This window comes from Protopterus annectens, chromosome 12.part0, assembly GCF_019279795.1.
Source record: "Protopterus annectens isolate FY-2018-M chromosome 12.part0, PAN1.0, whole genome shotgun sequence".
Classification (NCBI taxonomy): Eukaryota; Metazoa; Chordata; order Ceratodontiformes; family Protopteridae; genus Protopterus; species Protopterus annectens.
Genome location: NC_056746.1, coordinates 373030505 through 373036504, shown reverse-complemented (window position 1 = coordinate 373036504; position 6000 = coordinate 373030505).

The following is a 6000-nucleotide window of genomic DNA, read 5'->3' as shown; positions in this document are numbered from 1 at the left end:
AACCACTTTGGCCATGTGGTTGTCAAATGAGAGATTGCTATCAACTTGGGTCCCCAGGTCCCTAATTACTTCTTCTGTACTTAATGGATTACCACCTATGTGGTAATTTGTGGGCACTTTGTTTTTGCCAAAGGGAATGACTATACACTTTTTGGCATTTAGCTTGAGGCCATGGCTCTGGCACCAGTTGTCTGTTTCTATGAGGCCCTTTTGGAGGATGCTTGTGTCGGCTGGAGAGTCGATTATGGCGCCCAGTTTTCAGTCATCTGCAAACTTGGTCAGCCACAGTCCCTCCGTGTTGGCCTGTACCTCCGAGAAATATATACCGAACAAGAGAGGTCCCAGGACTGAGCCTTGTGGGACACCACTTGTAACTGGTTTGGAGTCTGACATGGCTCCAGCAATTCTAACCATGTGGGTTCTGTCCTTGAGCCAATTTGCAATCCATCTAGTGACATAGGGGTTTATATTTAAGCTGGTGAGCTTATCTATAATGCCCGAGTGGGGTATTGTATCGAAGGCTTTTGCGAGGTCCATGTAGGCTGTGTGGACCACCTTCCCCTCGTCAATGGCCTTGGTGACTGTTTCAAAGAAATCAACCAGGTTTAAGAGGCAAAATCTGCCCTTAACAAAGCCGAACTGGGTAGGATCCAGTGTTTGTAGGTCCCCAATATCTTTATTTATGAGGTCCATGATGATCCTTTCCATAGCTTTGCAGACCAAGCTAGGCAGGCTTATGGGGCGATAGTTTCCAGGATCCGTTGAAGCACCACCTTTATGGAGAGGGACCACTGTTGCTGTACGCCACTCTTTGGGCACATATCCTGTAGTAAGGCTGAGATTGAACAGTAGTTTTATGTTTGGGTTTAGCTCTTCTTGGAGTTCATGTAGGACACAGCCCGGGACACCGTCTGGTCCCATTGATGCTGTGTTTTTTGCTTTGGAGAGGGCGGCTCTTACCTGAGCATCTGAGATGTCAGGGGGGCAGCACTCTGTTGGGATAGATATTTGCCCTTATGGTGGGAGGGAGAAGTTTGCGCTGAACCTGTCAGCTAGGATGTTGGCAATGTCTGTGGGTTCGGTGTATTTTTTGTCATTTTGGACTAATTCTGAGCATATCTGGGAATTAACACCCAGGTTCCTAACATAACTAAAGAAAGCCTTGTGATTATCCTTAGTGTCCTGTGCAATTTTTCTCTCGAAGCTGGCCTTAGAATTTTATGTGTGCCCGTAGTTTTTTGCTAATACTGATCAGTGATGCCTTCCTTTTTGGGATTTTGCTCTATCATTTAGTAGCTTCCTCCTTCTATTGTATAGTTTGTTTATGGCTGGGGTCCACCAGACAGGACGTCTGCCTTTGGAGGATTGGGTCTTGGTTTTATTTGGGATCGCATGATCCATGCATTCCTGAAGGTGTTCATAGAATGCGTTTATAAAGGATTCTGCGGTCTGGGCCGTATTTTCCACAGGCCCGGGGGCTTTGAAGGATTCCACCTCAGTTTTGAGGAGTGTGAAATTTGCTTTAGAGAAGTTTTTCACTGTGGTTTTCTGGGCAGGGGGTGGGGTTGGGATGTGAATATCCAGTGAGATTAGTTTATGGTCTGATCTTACCAGTGAGAGATACACTTCTGGTCTGGAGCATAGAGTCTCCATGTTGATGATGATCAGGTCCAGTATGTTTTCCCCTCTTGTGGGAGTGGTAACAAGTTGTTCCATAGCATTTGAGTTTATAAATTCTAGGAACCTTTGGGCTAGGGTGTTGGAGCTAGAGTAATGCTCCCAGTCTATATTTGGGTAGTTGAAGTCGCCCAATATAATGGTGTTTGGAGAGACCTTCATATTTTCCAGTGTTCTCAGGAAGGCCGAGTGGGGTTCCTGGGTTTGGGAGGGTGGTCTGTAGCAGGCTATAAACTGGAAGGCAGTTTTACCCACTGTTAGTTGCACATGGATAGTCTCTGATGCTTCGTGCTTTGCCACCAACCTGGAGGTGTGGGTATCTTTGATGAATATCGATACTCCCTCTCCTTTTGTGGTTCGGTCCAATGGTAACATAGGTAACCTGTCATGAGTAACAGGTTAATTTCTGCAAGAGACCATATTTATTATTTGGAACTAAGTAGTAGCCATTCTCATACATCTAGCCAGATTTAAAGGCTTGTGCTGTCAAGCGTACATAACTGAGTACTAGCAGATAAATAAGTTCAGTTGAAGAGACTTAAATCAGTACAATAGTGTTTCACAAACCTGTATATTGTTTTCTAGGTAACACAGCTTCAAAAATATTCACAAGTGGAATCCATTTGGTGGCAACTCCAAGAACTGAAAAACACATTTATGTAAGTAGTAATGCCCCACCCCGCCCATCATTTTTCCTAAGTTCTTTTAACTGGTGATATGTTTGTTGTCCTTATTTAATTGGGTTAACATGATAATTTTGTATGTGTGTCTCACTGTTATTTTAATGTGTATTTGTATTTATGCAGTGTTTTTCTTTTGTGTGCCGTATCCTCAGATTTACCTCTTAGGCCAAACAATGCCTAGTAGAGACTTTGTAGCAGTGTGTGTGTGTGTGTGTGTGTGTGTGTGTGTGTGTGTGTGTGTGTGTGTGTGTGTGTGTGTGTGTGTGTGTGTGTGTGACTTTGTAGCATTTTGTGTGCGTGTGTGTGTGTGTGTGTGTGTGTGTGTGTGTGTGTGTGTGTGTGTGTGTGTGTGTGTGTGACTTTGTAGCATTGTGTGTGTGTGTGTGTGTGTGTGTGTGTGTGTGTGTGTGTGTGTGTGTGTGTGTGTGTGTGTGTGTGTGTGTGTGTGTGCATGTGTGCATGTGTGCATGTGTGCGTGTGTGCAATCTGACTCCTCAGTTATAATGCCTGACTTTCTGTTTTCTATTGCTATGCCGAATGTTGGTCTTTTCTTTGTATTGTTTATTTCTTCTCCTTTCCTAAACTGTTTCATTTTCTCTTTGTGGGATTTATGCATTTACTTTCATCTCCTTTTATTTAAAGAACAGTGAAACCATCTATATATGCTCACAAAGCAGCAGTATATTGTATATCAGTGATGTATGAGTCATGATGGATGATGGTATTAACAGCATAAAGTAATTTATATTTAATTAAGTATAGTTGTGCTATTTGTGTAGTTTCTACTGAGTGACCATATCTAGCTTATGTATGGCCATTAACTATTTCAGCACAGTCACTGGCTTGGTTACCCAGATCAGCAACATGCTATGCTCCAGACTGTGCATAGGTTCATAGGTCAATACTAGGCTAGCTGCTCTTGAAGACCATTTTAAGTCTAGCCAGTTTCACTTTTTGCCTTCAAAATAACCTATCCTATTTGATTATAGATTGGCCTTACCCATACTATGGTCAATAATGATATATCACCCCTAATGAGAATAACTGGGATCACACCATAGAAAATTTGAGGAGATCCATGCACGAGATAAAGCATTTAGGAGCTGCCTCTGGGCAGGGATGTTGTCTTATGTTGATGGAGAGTCTGTTCCTGACCAGTGATGCCCTCTGTGAGATATACCTGTTACTCGAAACCATTCTGTTGATGTTGCAGAAGAGGTTTAGCTCTCTAGACAGAGTATTTTTGGTGCCATTTGACTTGCTAATGTGCAGAAAATCTATCAGTAATGGATCGGATGATGCCTTGTATGCCAGACAGGAGTCAACTCTAGCAGTCTGTAGGATCCTGAGTATAGTGACAGAGTTTTGAATCGGTCCATGTAGGACATGTTGTTTAAGTGTTGTGTCCTTTAGTAAGGTATCTGTGTGGATGTTACATCTGTTGCATGTGTCTGGACAGATGCACGCCAAAGGGGGTATTCAATGACTGGTCTAATGAGGGGGAACAATGACATCCCTAGATCTAGACACAATCCCTTTGTTTATAAGCTGTGCAATATTGAAGGACTTTCTTACAACAATGGACATATGTTGGTCAAAAGTTAGGTCACTGTTCCTGAATTCAGAACAACCAGATCAACCCTTAGGGGTGTATTGTCAGTGTGGTAGTTTCCTGGGGTAAATGACTTCTCAAAAGATCAATAATGCATTTTTTTGGCATTTAGTTTCAGCCCCTGATTTTAGCACCAGTTATTTTTTTGAGACAAACCTTCTCACAGGATGGCTAAGTCATTTGGGATTCAGTAACTACTCCTAGCTTGCAGTCATCTGCAAACTTAGTCAGCCAGATCCCTTTGATATTGGTTTTAACTTCAGAAAATTAGATACCAAACAAGAGCGGTCCCAGCAAAAAACTGTGGAGGACTGCACAGGTGACTGATCTCTTTTTGAAGGTAACTTCCCCTTTTTGGATTATCTGCATCCTATCTGTGAGCCAGTTGGCAAACCAGTGGGTGACATACGGGTTTATTTTCAGTTTATTAGCTTTTCTATTATACCTGAATGGGGGATTGTGCCAAAAACATTGGTCAGGTCAAAGTATGCAGTGTGTACCATTTTGCCTTCATCCATTGCTTGGTGACCTTTTTAAAAAAATCCACCAGGCTGAGTAAGCATGACCTGCCCTTGACGAATCTAAACTGGGGCAGGCCCAGTGTTTGGAGATTTTGTATGTCCTGATTGATTAGGTCCATGATAAATCTTTCCATCTATTTGCATATGAGGCTGGTCAGATGTATGGGTCTGTAATTGCCTGCATCTGTGGAAGGTCCTCCCTTATGCAGAGGAATGACTGTAGCTATTCTCCATTCACTTGGTACAAAATCTGCCTGGTGGCTGATACTGAACAGTGTTGTTAAGGGTGTGGCTGAGACTGAACAGTGTTGTTAGGGGTGTGGCTGAGACTGAACAGTGTTGTTAGGCATGTGGCTAAATCATGATTCATGCTATTTAAGATGCCCCAGGGATATTGTCATGGACCCACTGAAGCAGTATATTTAGCTTTTGATATTTTAGGACTTGGTCTTGTGTGATATCTGGAGGTGAGCCAGTTTCAGATGTATCTAGAGGGACAGATGGAGGGGAGAGAGAGGTAAAGTTAGAGCTAAATTTATCGGCCAATAGGTTCACTGTATCTTCAGCCTCAGTGTAGGTAACATCATTCACAATCATCTCAGCGCATTGTTGCATTGTGCTTTTGAGATTATGAACATAACTAAAAATACCTTCAGATTGTGTTTGTCTTGGGTAGGTATTTTATCTCCAAACTGGGCTTTGGTGGGTTTTATTAAGTTCCTAAGTTGTTTGTTTATTTCTCTGGCAAGGGTTCTAACATTCTAGGAATGACTCCTCTTATTTTTAGTCAAAATTATTTTCTTTTTTTATAAAGCTTGTTGATATTATGCATTGCAAAGTAGTATCCACAATGAGACAAAAAAACTGGACCAGACCAGCTTCCAAAAAAAAAAAAATCAGGAAAACCAATTCCAGGTCAGTGAATCACAGTATCTTCCTAATAACTAGAAATCTTGTGCTACTAATCTAGTACAGTGTAGTGACAAGGACCACTACTTCTATAGGGAAAAACAATACAAGTATGAGCTGCAGGTATGTAGGTAAATTAGAAAGAAAGGAGTACAATAGGAAGAGAAAAACTGGGTGGGGGGCAGTAGTGTGCACACTTGCAGTAAAAGGCTATAGCAAAGTGTCTTCAGTTTAGAGGACATATTAAATACAACTTTAACATACACTAGTTTAGCTGAAAGCACTTTAGCATTCCACCGATGCAGGGTCTCACAGTGCAGGGCAACCAGACAGCCTTTGATTTTTTGGAGGTTGGCAAAGACACAGATAAAAGTTTTGCTGAGCATTATTATGTATTGTTATAAAGGTTATGAATAGAAAAAGTAACTACTAAGATGCTACACACAATTTAACATTTTCCACTAAAAGTCAGGAATAACAACAGTGGTATTATACAGAAGCACAGAGTCACTTATATCCCGCGGAGGTTACAGTAAGTTCTATTCTAATTGTCAAACAGGTTACTGATGTAAAAGTACAGATAGCAGGTGACAATATT